Source organism: Vombatus ursinus, unplaced genomic scaffold (assembly GCF_900497805.2).
Source record: "Vombatus ursinus unplaced genomic scaffold, bare-nosed wombat genome assembly UNPS02014807.1, whole genome shotgun sequence".
Lineage (NCBI taxonomy): Eukaryota > Metazoa > Chordata > Mammalia > Diprotodontia > Vombatidae > Vombatus > Vombatus ursinus.
Window position 1 is genome coordinate 49,727,813 of NW_020954585.1, and position 15,681 is coordinate 49,743,493.

General features: G+C 40.9%; 1 protein-coding gene across 3 annotated transcripts in view; it reads left to right on the top strand.

The window, feature by feature from the left end:
• Nucleotides 1-15,681, top strand: part of CARD11 (caspase recruitment domain family member 11) — a 131,236-nt gene that overhangs the window by 37,326 nt on the left and 78,229 nt on the right. Inside the window, exon 2 of one of the 3 annotated variants that reach the window (XM_027874774.1) lies at nt 1,779-1,881. The exons of the other annotated variants lie outside the window; for them this stretch is intronic. The gene's annotated coding sequence lies outside the window, so the exon portion shown is untranslated. The remainder of the gene's footprint in view (nt 1-1,778; nt 1,882-15,681) is intronic. 3 annotated transcript variants of the gene reach the window in all.

Sequence of the window (15,681 nt, forward strand, 5' to 3'; positions counted from 1 at the left end):
TATGTATGTGTGTATGTGTGTATACACAGATAAATTTCATATTTCCAAAGTAGTCATACATTTATGCCAACCATGCCATTTCTTAAAACTTATTAGCAACTCCCCTTTTGGAATTGCCATTGTCCTTTGATGTTGGGTTTGTTTTTTGCTTTGTTTTGTTTGCTTAAAAAAATTACCAAAAATCATTTGTAGCCAGCCAAATTTGATGAATAAGCTGGATTATACCAAGTGGGGTCAAAGACAAAGTAAGGTCATTAGAAGGAATCTCTTGTGAGGCTCATAAAACGGATCTGAAAGCAATAAAAAAAAGTCCTAAAATGCTTTGATTAATGGCAGGAATAATTGTTGGAATAAGTGGATGGCTGCCCAAGGTGACGACTTTGAAGGAACCAAAATTCACTTAACTATGTAAGCTCTAGTATGTTTTTTAAAAAATAAAACTAGCATTACTTACATACAACAACAAGCATGTTTTGTGATACCTACTGTTTGCAGCACCCTATGCTACTAAGATGCAAAATTTAGCTAAGACATGGTCTCTGCCCTCAAGGAATTTATAGTCCAGTAGGAGGATAAGACACCAAAACCAGTAGCTATGATACACAATATTGCATAAGAAATATACTACAAACTTAATAAAACAAAGTGTCATGTGATGTCTTTGGGGAAAATTAATTGCCAATGTTTGAATTGGAAGAAGTGCATGGAAGCAAGAATTATTTCACGTGGAAAGTGCATAAGGTACAGCAAGTTAGTACTTCACAAGCAAAATATTGCTCAAGAGCCCCCTGCATTATATTTCTTTGGAGATCTGTTTATTCTGTAATAAACATATATATCATATCTTGTATATATAGTATGATGCTTCCTTTGAAAGACATGGTGGAACACTTCTAAAGGAAGGAATTTTATTAGTATCTACTAAAGCAAAGAACTCCTCTGGCTCATCAAACACTGCATTCGTAAACAGTAATTACCTCTTTTAGTGAAATGGTGCAGTAGATAGGGCACTAGACTTGGAGTTAAGAGGACTCATCTTCCTGAGTTTAAATCTGGCCTCAGACACTTACTAGCTGTGTGACCCTGGACAGGTCATTTAACCCTATTTGCCTCAGTTTTCTCATCTGTAAAATGAGCCAGAGAAGAAAATGGCAAACCCTTTCAGTATTTTTGTCAAGAAAACCCCACGTGGGGTAACAAAGAGTCAAATATGACTGAAATGACTAAAAACAACAAAATAAATAGGGTTAGCTTTAAGTGTAAACAGAATAGGTGGCCACCTACATAATGGTTCCAGGAATACTAATAGCACCCTTCCCCATGCTTGCTCCTCCATACATGGTCCATCTGGCTTCCTTTCTGGTGTCTGAAATTATGTAATTTGAAATAGTTTTGTCCCTCACAGGCTTTTCAGGCAGCATAGTTAAAAAATCTTGAGGATATATATAGCAACGCAACTTTGTCCAGGCTGTAGGCTCTTTTGTGCCTTGTATTATGGGGGGCAACTTCAGTGATGTAAAACCAGGGCCAGCTCTAGGCAGAATTCTGAAGTATTGGGGTGGGAGTTAGGTTGGGTGGAGTGTGCCCTCCACCTCAATGTCCAGGGCCAATGTCTTGTCTTTCAACCTTTATGTTGTCTTATGGCCTATGCCCCACCTAAGCCTTAGAAATGGCCCATGCTGCTGGCTGCTTTGCCCCTATGTTTTCTCTCCTTCTCTCCTTCTCCACCTTCCATATCTCTGATTGAAACTTACATGTCCTCTATCTCATCCCCTCAGGGTCAAGGCACTCTAGGCCTTCAAAGGTGACAATCTGATAAATTAATCCATCCTAATGGGAGAAGGCTAGAAGCGATCCTCAGGGACCTCCATCTCTTCCCAGGTAATCTGTGCATTTCAACAGTGACCTTCTGCAGACAATAAGTCTGCCCTTGTGGTTTAACAAAAGGAGTAACTCTGATTACAATCAGAGCTGTACAAAAGAGAAATGAACTGCCTCTAAAGGTAGTGGATTCTCCACCACTGGAGGTCTTCAGGTTGAAGACCCTGGATGCCCACTTGTCAGGGATATTGTAGAGGGGGTTCCTGTTTCAGTACAGATCAAACTAAATGACCAATCAGGTCCCTTTCAGCCTTTAGATTCTATGGTGTTTGGAAATTTCAATCAAGGTAGGGTGGTACCTTCATGTGCTACTGGGGGTAGTGTTTGTGGACAGACGTGGTGCCTCTCAAGCCTCTCTTCAAACAAGTTTAAAGATATCCTCCCCCTTAAAACTCCCAACAATCTATGAAAATTTAAATTTATAGAACAGATCCCTTAAAGATTATATTAATTATACATGTATATATTATATAATTATTATAATTATAGATACTTATATATAATTTGTATGTTTGTGTATAATTATATAATTCTCTCTATAGTAATTTATATATAATTATACATTTATTTATAATTTATAACTATACAAGAAAAATTCTTCATTTCATAAAAGGCCTCAATATAGGGTTCCTTTAAATAGAAAATTCCTTTATTGTGTTTAAGTATTTTGGTTGATCACTACTGGAGAAAATGGAGGGTGATGAAAAGCTAAAATGATTAGAACTATTTCCATTTGAAGATAAATACAAATGAATACAAATGAAGCTAAAGCATCACTGTTATGAGAATGAATAAAAAAAAATCACATTTATTAAGCCCTTGCTCTGTGCCAAGCACTGTGCTAAGGGCTAGAGATAAATTAGAAAAGCAAGACAGTCCCTGCTCTTAAGTTCACATTTTAATTGAAGAAGGCAGTGCCTTTAGGAGACTTCAGCTGCAGGGTGGATTGAAAGGCCTGGTGGCCTTTAGGGTGCTGCAACAGGGCCTGGAGGGCAAAGACTAATGTAAACTATTGGCTCAGAAGAATATTTAATTTGCAAAAACTCTGTTACACGTAACTTTAAAAGGGCATATCTGTTGCCTAAAAGAAGGCCTACTTCTTCTTTTAGCCTAAACAGGAGTTCTGGCTCCTTGCTGGCCAGCAAGGTAAGTGATGAAACTTGGAGAGATTTGTCCACAGCTCCAAGAACACAGGGGAACAAAAGTGCATTCTTGTACTAAGGAGCTTGAGCTGAGAAGCCAACAGAATTACAATATGCTTTAGTTTTAAAAAAAAAAAGTTCCCTCAAATACCCTATTACCTTCAGCCATAAATGTCTTTTCAAGAATGTAATCCTGTGTGACCTGACTGCAAACTGAATTTAAAGGATCGTGCTGCAGAATCAATCAGCATGAATCTCAGCTCTTCCTCCCAGGCATTCATAGGCCAATGTTTCTTATACTCGCTCCCACAGAAACATAGACTCACATGCATGTATACACAGACATGTACAAAGGACATGTAAGCGGTTATGTGCAGAAGCCTGAATCTGACTGCACATATATGAATTTTAAGAACTACAAATACAGACGCCATATGTGTTCACAAGCATCACAACCCTAGTGCTAAAATCTGAACTGTGATTAATGTCAAGATCACCTGGCTAATCTCAACGGGGCGACAGCTAGAGTTGGATAACTTTCAATGTGTTTGGGAAATCCACAGCTCTGCATATAGCCAGTTGATTTGAACATTAGTCCTTTAGATAATAACGTGATCTGGATATGGGAAACAGATTCTTGCCCAATAGGATTTCAGTATCTTAGTATTTTAGTACTTGAGTCTGACCACAATAAATACTCTTGGAGGATTCATGTATTTTTTGAGTACTGGAGAATGATACCTTGGGCATTTATATACTGTACTGGTTTTCATTTCATCGTGCTTTCAGAGGTCCCCTCCCACTCCTTATTTTCTCCCTCATCTCCCTTCCAACACTTGATAAGATTGTCAGACTTTTCTTCATACAAGCTGAAAGTTGGGTCTAGGGAATGACAAAAAGTTTGGGCTCCAGCCCTGGGGACTAAATGTATTGCTCCTATGGTGTGCTAGAGTTTCCCACTGATCTAGAGAGGCTGGCATCAAAGTCAGAATCTGAATTTGAATTCCTGGCATGCACAGATTTGCTCTTCCCTTTATTTATAGTCCAGAAGAGCCAACAAATTTTCCAAGATAGGTGGAATGGCAAGAGTTAAATTCCATCCTGTAGGCTGGTTGCTTTGTTTTTATGTTTGAAGTTCTGTTCCGTTCCTCTGCCGGCATCTTGAGTCTCATCTTCCATAGTGACTTCATTAGCAGCGAGCTGCTAATTAAATTTCATATTTATGATCAGAAAATAAAATCATTGGACCTTTTTTAAATAGATTTTTATGAGTTTGGGCTCCCGCAGCTGAGTCAGCAGTCTAGGGCCTGCAAAGTTTAAACCTCCTGTTTCAAGAGGAAGATAAATAGAACAAATAATGACATGGGGAACGTTTAATTTTAAGTCCTAGAAAGCTTCTGTAGCTGTATTAATTTCTGGGCCTCAGCAGAACAATCCTATGTCCATTTGAGAAAAGAGTAGCTCAAGGGAAGTGGCTTCTCTCCTTCCCATACTCCTTCCCTCTTTATTGATTTGTAAAGGCTTTGGAGATGGCAACACTGGTATGGGTCTCCAACAGCTGAACTCAGTAGAGACCAGGGTCCCCTAGCTTCCTGTGGATTTGACACTGGTGCTCCCAAGGAGGTTTTCCCCATACCAGGCCTGGATTTCATATATGGGGGTATATAGTCCTTGACAAATATTCAATATCTGCCAATGCAAACTAATCCTTCAGCATGGGGTTTGCATGCCGGAAACTCTCCAATGCCACTTCTTTTTCATCCATGTTAATTTTTTGTTGAAGTCGGGGGTGGGGATGGGGTGGTCATCTCTGAAGTACCTTTTTAAACCAGTTAACCACCTCCTTTTTTTTTTGGTCACTAGAGAAGGAAATTTTGTTTCCTCCATCACCAAGGTTAAAGTTTTTCACAGTTCGCCCAGTGAACCCAATATGAATTTCCTGACTCTAATCCAAGGAGAAAACAGTTTAGCCTCCATAATCTCTGCCATCTCTGCCCCCTTCTCTTCTCTGATGGTGCCACCACTCTAGTGCAGACCCTTATCCCCTCAAGCCTAGACTAATGCACAAGTCTGCTATTTGGTCTCTCTGCCACAAATCTCTTCTCTTTCTAGTCTGTCATCTGTTGGGCAGTCCAAGTAATCTTAAAGTGCAAGCCTGACCCCTCTGTTTAGCGGACTCCACTGGCTGCCTATTACCTCCAGGATCAAATATAAAATCCTCTGTTTGGCTTTTAAAGCTCTCTATAATTTAGCCTCCTCCTCCTCCATTTCCAATCTTCTTACACCTTACTCCCCACCTTGTCTTCTGCAAGCCAGGGACACCAGCCTCCCTGCTGCTCCATGAACAGAACAGTTCATCTCCTAGCTGTTCCTTTTCTTTGGCTGTGCCCACATGCCTGTAATTCTTTCCCTCCTCACCTCCTCCACCTGGTTTGAAGCCTTCTAATCTCAGCTAAAATCCCCTCTTCTGCAAGAATCCTTCCCCCTAAATGCTAGCAGCATCCCTCTGAGATTGTCCCAAAGTATAGCTCTTGTTTGTATATAACGTTGCCTGTTGTCTCTCCTCTTAGATGCTGAACTCATTGAGAACAGACTATTTTTTTTAACCTTTCCTTGTATCTCCAACAATTAGCACCATACCTGCCATATCACAGGTGCTTAATAAAGCTTGTTGACTTGACTTTAGCCTCAGTTGTGCCAGGTGAGCCAGTCAACAAGCATTTATTAAACACTTACGTTATCCTAGGCACTGTGCCAAGGGCTAGAGATACAAAGAAAGGCAATAATAATATCTAACATTTATATAACACTTCATGGTTTGCAAAGCACTTTTCAAATGTTATCTCATTTCAAACCCGGATTGTAGGTGTTATTTTTATCCCTGTTTTACAGATGAAGAAACTGAAATTAATTACACTTGCCCAGGGTCACATAATTAATAGGTATCTAGGGCAGGATTTGAACTAAGGTCTTCTTGTCTTAGAGTCCAATGCTTTATCCACTGAACCACCCAGCTGCCCCAAGATAGCCTTCTCCCAAGTATAACCTTAGAATTTTGTAGTTGGAAGGATGTTTGAGGAAGTCATCCTAGGCCCACTCTTTGCCTTTGGAGAGGCCCAGTTAAAGGAAATAAAGATGACTAGACCTAAGAAAGGACAGCTAGGTGGCATGGTGGATAGAGCACTGGGCTTGGATTTAGGAAGACTTATCTTCCTGAGTTCAAATCTGTCCTCAGACTAGCTGTGGGACCCTGGGCAAGTCACTTAACTTTGTTTGCCTCAGTTTCCTCATCTGTAAAATGAGCTAGAGAAGGAAACAGAAAACCACTACAGCATCTTTTGCCATGAAAACCCCAAATTGTGTCACGAAGAATCAGACACAACTGAAAATGACTGAACAACAGCCCCAAGAGGAAAAGACTCATGAGGATATCATAGCTGTCTTTGGAGTATTTGAACAACTGTCAAAAATTGGAAGAGGGATTCAACTTGTTCTGCCTGTCCCCTGCGAGACAGAACTTGCAGCTTCCCTTAGCTTGGCTCCTAGAGTCAAATTGAGGTTTGGGGTTAGAAAAAAATTGCCTAATGGTAACAAAGTAGAATGGGGTTGCTTTGGAAGTAGTGAAGGTCCAACCTCACTGAAAGTCTTCGAGCCAAACCTATCTGGCCGCTTGTTGGCAACACTATATGAGGAATTCTTGTTCAGGTGTGGGGTGGACAAGGCAACTCTTAAGGTCCCTTCCAGCTTTGAAATTTCATGAGGCTGTGCTTCTGTGTTGTGTTCTTAGAGATCCACAGGGATGGAGATTGCCCTACATGAACACTGACACTTCTCTGTATCAGCAATGCCCTTTTTCAAATCCAACTCTGAAAAGGTCAGTTTCCCCTGAAGGGAAATGTAAACTACATGTTCTGGTGAGAAAAAAATGAAGAGCCAACAGCCTGGGTTCTAGTCCCAGTTCTACATTCAGTGACCTTGGGCAACTCCCTGTGCCTCAGTTTCCTTTTCAATGACATGAGGGTATTTGTTTAGGTCAAGGAGTCCTAACCATTTTTGTGTTGTGAACTCCTGGCAATCTGGTGAAGCCTAGGGAATTCCTTCTCAGAATAATGTTTTTAAATTCATAAAATAAAAGATCTAGGATTGCAAAGGAATCCAATTATATTGAAATATAGTGTGTGAAATATTATAGTGTGTGTGTGTGTGCATTTTTTTTAAAAAAAAAAAAGTTCAGGGATCCTAGCTTAAGATGCTCTTAAGATGGCTAAGAGCCCTTCCAGCTTTAATAGATTCTAAGTGAAGTTCAAGGAAGAATGACTTCTAAGCTGGGATTTATCTTCCATAGGATCCCAATTCCCCAGATGAGTCAGTTATTAAGCAATAATTGTACAACTATTCAAAAAGTGCACCACATTGGACCAAGCATTCCCACTGCAAAAGCCTGCCAATTAAGCAGATATAAAGGGAGAGCTTTTTACAGAATCAGGATTAGTTCTCCTTCATCAAGGAACAAGACCAGATGCTTTTGAAGAATTGCTGTTTAAGGCCACTATGTCCCTCTACCTGTCTAGGTTGGTGGGTGGCTGACTACCTATTAATTCAAGGCATCCCTGCTCCCCATTCCCCTCCACATGCCCCCCCCACTGATCAATCAAGAAAAGAATCCAACATTGATTAAGCAACTACTATTTGCTAAGCACTGTGCTAAGTGCAGAAGATACAAAAGAATAAAAATCAAACCAATCTGCCCTCTAAGAGCTTCCATTCTACTGGGGGGGGGTCACATATATATGTGTACACGTTTAAGTTATGGATAACAGTTATAGGTTTAGAACTGAAAGGCCCTCAAAAGCCATTCCATTTTACAGATAAAGAAACTGAGGCCTAGAGTGGCTAAATGACTTGCTGAAGGTCACACAGGTAGTGTCAGAAGTTAGATTTAAACCTAGGTCCTCTCACTCCCAAAGCAATGCTTTTTTCCAGCCATACATACATATTTACACACATACACACACTTATCCTTGTATCCCCAGCACTTAGCACAGTGCTTTGCCCACAGTAAATGCTTAATAAGTGCTGATTGACTAACTTACACACACACACACACACACACACACACACAGTAAGGATAGGCTAATTGGGGGCCAGGTCGGAGATTTGCCAAATTGTCTAGGCACTAACAAAATCAGGACTATTAAACATTGGTACAGAGATCAAAACGCTATTTGTTGTACCTGGAGTGGCAAACCACTGTTAGCCCAGGAAGGGAAGAACTATTTGCATGTCACACCTCTCCCTTCCCCCCACATACCCTTTGGTACCCATTACCTCATTCCCCAGAGCTGACATAGAAGTTCTCTAAGACTGAACTTCGTCAACAAAAGAATATTTTCTCGTCATTTTCATGTATCCTCCTCCACTCCTCAGCTAAAAGTTGTCCAGAGTTTCAATGAGAAAAAAAAGAGTTGGGATAGGAGGAAGTACGGCCACACCCCCTCCCCAACCTGGGTATCTTCTATTTATAGAGGCAGCCTCTGTGAAAGGGGGGTGGTAAGCTGTGGCTTCCAGGGGAGGCCTTATGGTTCCACAGCATTAGCATCTTCTGGGCCAAAGCAGCAAGTCAAAGGAGATGGGGGTTCAAGAAAAGAATCATGACACAAAGATTAAGTCTTGGGGCATAGATATTTTTAAATTGTGGAAGTAAGATTCTCAACCAGCAAGTTCTTTTGCCCTGCAGCATGTGTCTTTTATTAGACTAGCCTGTGTCAGCTATTCTGAGTGCATTTCCTTGGGTCTTAGGCAGGATTGAAATCTATTGAGTAATCTCCCCCTTCCCCAAATTCCTGCTGCACCCTCTGCCTGCGCTTAGCTTCTCACACCTTAAATAGTTGTTCCACTGTGAGTTATTGTGATGATGTTATTCTATCCCCAACCCAGAAGCCAGTATGACAGAGCCAATAAAGGCCTGGGTTTGGAGTCAGAAACACCTGGGTTCAAATTCTGCCTTTTATGCTTCCGTTATTTTGAGAAAGTCTCTGAATCTTGAAGCAACCTGATTAAGACTTTGTCATATATTTGTCATGTTCTCCAGTTGCTTCATATATGTATCATTTAACTCCCCTTTATGTGTTGTGGTCTTATGTTAGAATGTAACCTTCTCTGGCGTAGGGACCATCTTGCTTGTATTTGCATCCTTAGTACTTAGCACAGTGCCTGGCACAAACCAAGCAGGTAATATCATTCATTCATGCATGCATGCATGCATTAACTTGAAATTGTGCACAGCTCAACCTTACTTTGAGGAGGAGAATGTAAGCTCCTTGAGGCACTATTTTTCTTTTCTTTCTTTCTTTCTTTTTTTTTTTGGTCCAGACCTTTGATTTGAACCATTATTTCATGAGGAGGTAAAAGACTAGCAGAACAGATTGGCAACTGTTTGGCAATTTCTAATCTTAGAGTTGGCCAGGGGTGCTGAGCATTTATGTCAAAGATACCTTAGAGGTTATCTAGGCTAACTCTCGTCATTTTACAGATGAGAAAAGTGGAATACAGAGGAGCCAGAAGGCTTCCCCAGGTCCCACAAATGACTTTCCCAGAATCATAGAGGTAGTATGTGTCAGATGCTGAAATTGAACCCAGAGCTTCCTGACTTAGAGATCATACTTCATCCATTATGTCACACTGATTTATATATAAAGTAGGCACTAAATAAATGTTGTTGGATTAAAGGGCAGGAATTGTAGGTGCTTGGTAAATGCTTGTTGACATGATCAAATACAATCCAGTTTCTTTCTACTTAGTTCCACCTGTGTGCTTGTGCTTGAAACAGCACAGATGGATCTTGGCTTTATCTGAGGACAAAGCTTGTATTACTGTGGTATTGGTCAGCTCCTAGATGGGTGCCAATCAATATTTCTGGTCTATGGTTCCACCAGGACTGGGGCACATTTTTTTTTATATTTGTATAGCATAGTCTATGCTGATGACTGCAAGGCAAAGGAAGGAACTTGCCATGAGTAGTCCTGTTGCATTTTTCTGCTCCAGGTCCCCTAGTTTAATTAAAAAAACAACAACAACAATAGCTTTTAATAAGTGCCTACTATGTGCTAGGCACTTTATAAATATCTCAGTTGATCCTCACAACAGGAAGTTGGTATTATTATTATTATTATCCCTATTTTATAATTGAGGAAACTGAGGCAGACACTTGTAAGCACTTAATAAATGCAAGTTGATTGATTGATTAAACATCTACAATACATCCAGTACTGTCCTAGATGCTGAAGTCCCAAAGACAAAAATGACATTTCCTGCCTGAAAAACTTACATTCTGATACAATATACACAGAGAGAAATAAATATCAAATATATGCAAAAAATACACGAAGTGATCTCAGAGGAGAGTACTCACACCTGGGGGGCATTTAGGAAAAGCATCAGGCAGGAGGTGGTATTCAATCTGAGCCTTTCTAAAGGGAACTAGGGATTCTAAGAGTCAGAGGGCAAGAAAAGAGAGCATTCCAGGCAAAGGCATAGAAGAGGGAAATGGTTAGTGCTTTTCCAAGGATGCACCCTTGGATCAGTATACGTGATACTTACTATGACCCTGCAAATGACTTTGTGCTAAATGCGGTAAGAAAATTAATTCAGAGAGCAGAACGGAACGATGAGGCTCCTGCTGATGTAAGGAAATGTTTTATCCGAAGTTCAAGGGAATAAAAGGAAGAAAGAGAAGTTAGGGCAGTTTTCTGAGAAAGTCTGGTGGATGAGCGATAGATACCAAGGGGGAATTCCATCTTCTTGTGAGATTTCACAGAGCCATCTGAGAAAGTTTCTGGTTTTCTCGTGAAGCACTTTTTTTTTTCCAATTCATTTCAATGTTTACTAAACTCCTGCTGGGTACAGAGCATCATGGTGCAATGCAGAAGGAGTAACAAGTTTAGCAAAGAGAGAGTCCCTGTCCTCACGGAACTTACAGTCTGGATGGCTAACACACCTGTGCAGATAAATATGGTGCAAAGCGGTACATCATAAAGGCATAAAAAGAAGAGTAAGCAAGGCGCTATGAGAGATCCAGGAGGGAGGAAATCATTACTGACTAGCAAGGATCGCATATAATTTCCTGGAAAATGGTTTCTGTTAATAAGGCTTGTGATTTCAATGCCACATCATAGCCCTTTGGGAATTGCTGGCAGACCGCGTGGGGATGCTATGGACATCTCACAAAGAGGATTACTTTGGCCTCTCTGGAGCAGAGAAAATGTGGCCCGCTCTTGGCTGCATCCTTTATGCTAGGAAATAAAGCGATCACTTCCCACAGGCTCCAAGCAGGGGAGTAAAAAGCATCCCTGAGTGCACAAACGGCTCTTGCTCTTGCTTTAAACTTCAGAGTGGGCCTTTGCACTCATTATCCTCCTGGGTGGAACTCGATGCCTGATACATAGTTGCCCCATGTTGGGATGTTGACCTTCAAGGTTGGGTTCCCAAATGAAATCTTGACCTCGTTTAGTGGTCCACACAGACATATGAGAGAGGGTAAATGATAAGAAAAAGAAAAAAAAAACAACCAGGAGCACACGTCCTGCCGGGTTCCTCCAGTTCATTTCTGGTACGCAGAGCCTATCCCTGACAGTAGCAACCCAATTCTACTCTGAACTTCAGTTGGTCGCTGCAATTTTTTTGTCACTCGTCTGAGTTCAAATCCAGCCTCAGACACTTGACACTTACTAGCTGTGTGACCCTGGGCAAGTCACTTAACCCCAATAGCCTTGCCCCAAAAAAAAAAATGGTCACTAGGCAGCTAGGTGGCTCAGTGATTAGAGTACTGGGCCTGGAGTCAGGAAAACCTGAGTTCAAATCCAGCCTCAGACATTTACTAGCTGTGTGACCCTGGGGAAGTCACTGTTTGCCTCAGTTTCTTCATCTAAAAAATGGAGCTGGTGAAGGACATGGCAAACCACTCCGTTGGTCCGTGGGATCATGAAGAGTCAGCCTTGACTGAACAACAATAATTTTGGTTGACCTTTTAATTTAATTATTTATAATCTCATCACTGAGCGGTCCCATATCAAAGTACTTCAGGTTTTCAAATGTTTTCTAGTCATTTGCTAGTGATCTCGCTTGGGATGCTGGTCCTGTGAGGTTTGTGAAAACCTGTGATCATCTCTCTGAAAAAGGATTCCTAAACTGACTTGCATTAGATAACTTAGATCTCTGGTCTTCAAAGGAATTGAAATGTGAGCTTAAGTTCATGTAGAGAAAAAGGGGTAGCATAGTATAGAGGAAGCCTGGGTTCAAATCTAGCCTCAGACATTTACTCCTCTGTGATCATGGACTATCATAACCTCAGTTTTCTCATCTGTAAAAGTGGGAACACAGGGGCAGCCAGGTGACGCAGTAGATAGAGCTCTGGCCTTGGAGTCAGGAGGACCTGAGTTCAAATCTGGCCTCAGACACATGACACTTACTAGCTGTGGGACCCTGGGCAAGTCATTTAACCCCGACTGCCTCACTAAAAAGCAAAAGTGGAAACATACTTAGCAGCCTGAAAACCCTATACTAATATCAATTATTATGTTAGTCTCACTCCAGAGACATTAGTGGTAGAGTTGATGAGAGTACTAGGCTTGGACTTAATAAGACCTGGGTTTGAATTCCACCAAAATTTTGCACTTACTTTTTTGACCTTGAGCAAATCTCTTAACATCTATATAACTTTAAGCAAATTCCTAGAACTCATCTATTAATACACAGTTGGTTTGTGATCTTCACTTACAGAAGGACTTCCCACTCTGGGAGTTCCTTCACTCTGAGAAAATTACAGATCTCTTGGGAGACTGCCTATTTCTAACACAGCATTTAAATGGATTCATTGTAAAGTGAATGTGAAAAAAAATTGTCCTTATTTTAACTTAAATGATACCTATTAGTTGGAGAAAAGGGTAACAAAACAAACTCTTAATCCCTCAAAAATTTATCTTAGTATAAGTTATAATTAATGAATATAAACAACTTTTACACAAAATGAAACTGATGAAAATTGAATGTTCTTCCCATCACTCTGAATTCTTTTCTAGTCTTCATTAATGCCAATGCATTCATCTTTATACACTTGCCTTCAGCATGTGTACATATTGTTTTGAGTTTTGCCCTCTTCTTGTTGTTCTGTCATTTCCCCGTTTGGGGTTTTCTTGGTAAAGGTACTAGAGTGATTTGCCGTTTCCTTTTCCAGCTTATTTTATAGATGAGGAAACTGAGGCAAACAGAGTTAAGTGACTTGCACAGGTTCACTCAGCTAGTTAAGTGTCTGAGGCCAGATTTGAACTCAGGAAGATGAGACTTTCTGACTCCACACCAGCACCCTATCCCCTGTGCCACCTACCATTTTCATTTAAATGCAATTCAGGATTCGCCTTCCCAGCTTATAGAGGAGGCCTGTATAGCCTTGAACTTAACAGTGTTCCATCACCCACGCATTCATTTAAAGGATGTTTTTCTAATACATAATTTAAAAGGGAGGTGATAGAGATGGCTTTTTTTTTTTTACTGGAAGGTTCATGGGTGTTGAAATGTGTTGTTATATTCTGTCTGTGGCCTTCCTGATCTTGCACCAAGGTGTGGAAAGTGTGAGTCAAAATATTTGTGAAGCGTCAAACCCTCAGCTTCTTCGATCCCTTTAAAACAGGTGAATTATTCAAATGTGCGTGTCCAGGGCTTATGTTCACGGTAGCTCTTTGGGGAAGGGAGTGAAGAGCAAATAGTGGGTAAAGATGCTAAAGCAATCACATTCTTTGCTAGAGCAGATCAACTATAGTTAAACTGTCTTTCTCACTTGCATGCTACTGTTTTTCTACTTTGCGCCTTTGCCTCTGTGTACTCTGCATTTTTCTTTTCTTCATGCCCCCCTTTGCCCTTTCTACTTGCACATGGCTATACATTTGTGTGTACTAAATAAAATGGAATTATTGTTCTCTGTTCTTTGTCTCTCTCTCTCTCTCTCTCTCTCTCACAGACACACACACACACACACACACACACACACACACCACTGTCCCTAGTTCCTCATCCCTCTTTCTTTTCTTCCTGGATCTTTTATTACTCTTTTTCTTTTTTGTTCCTGGTGTATGAAAATCCTCAGGATGGCCCATTGACCAAAGGCTGTCCAAAGTATAAGATTGGATCCTATTTCTGATTTGGAGTCGTTCAATTCCAATGAACTGTGAGATCAGGGACAGTACCATTTTTTATGTGCATCCCTAGTGCTTACTTAGTACAATGTTCTCTTTGTACATTAACAAATGATCTGTGATTTCAGCACTGTGGGGAATTCTCATTGTGGGTATTTCCTTCACCACACAGATTGCAACTCTTCTACGATGAGAAAATCATAAAATCGTAATTCTAAAGCTGTAAGATATCATAAGATCATGGGTGGAAAGCTGGGAGGACCATCCACTCCAATCCCCTCAGTGGACAGATGAGGAAATTGTGATCCAGGAAAATTGAGTCATTTGCCTAAGGTCACACAGGTATTAAGCATAAAAGGCAATATTTGGCTTAGCACACAAGTTTTAAGGAGTTGCCTGTGGCATATAAAGGTTAAGTGACTTGTTCAGGGTCACATAACTAGGGCCAGAAGTAGGACCTAACTCCAATCCTAGCACTTAATCCACTATGCCATGCCCATGCACATCCATGTGCAAAAATGCACATGGTAGGTATGTAGTAAATATTGAATGTCGAGTTTACCAACCTCAAACTAATGGTCAAACCTCTGGAAAACAGTTAGACATGCCTCTTGGGGAGTACAATATTACTAATTCTCCGTCATAAGGGACTGCTGAAGGTGGAGGCCATAAGGGGGAACAAGTTGGGATTGTAGTGTAGGAGAGGGTGAATGCTTCTCTCTCCTGGATGCTGTGTTCTACTTTCCTCCCACTCAGGTGGGAAATATGTCTTTGATCAGAAAGAGTGGAAGATGATACTAGTGATGGGGCGAATAGAAGAAGTGTGTACATGCCAGGCTTTCCAAAGCCTCAATCCAGCTTGGCTCCTCGGGGTGTTATAAGAATTAATTACAGCCAATTCTTGATTATCTGTGCTAATGGGGGACAGGAATAACACAGATAATTGAAATGTGTGTTAGGGAGCAGGGAAGGCGGGGGGAGCCCTTTCCACTGGAGAACTGTTTATTTCGTAGTTAATAAGAGGTTCTGAAGGCCCTTTCTGAATTTCTTTTGCTTGGAGGGTCAGAATTTTAATTTAATCCTCAAGTCTGCTCCAAAAATAGTAGTTGCTCAAGCAATGCTTGTTAACTAACTTAGGCCTTCACCATGGCGTTAGGAGAAGAACTGAAGAGAACAAGAATGTTTGATTTTCATTTGCCCTCCTTCCTCGTATGCTTTTTTTTTTTTGTTTAGGCAATCTGGGTTAAGCGATTTGCTCAGGGTCACACAGTTAGTAAGTGTTAAGTGTCTGAGGCTGGATTTGAACTCAGGTCCTCCTGACTCCAAGGACAGAGCTCTATCCACTGCACCACCTAGCTGCCACCCTCTTGTATGCTTTTTGATGGAAGTGATGGTGGTAGTCTTGGTAGTCGTGATGATAATGGTGGTGATGATGGTGATGATGTTGGTGGTAGTGATGGTAATGATGATGG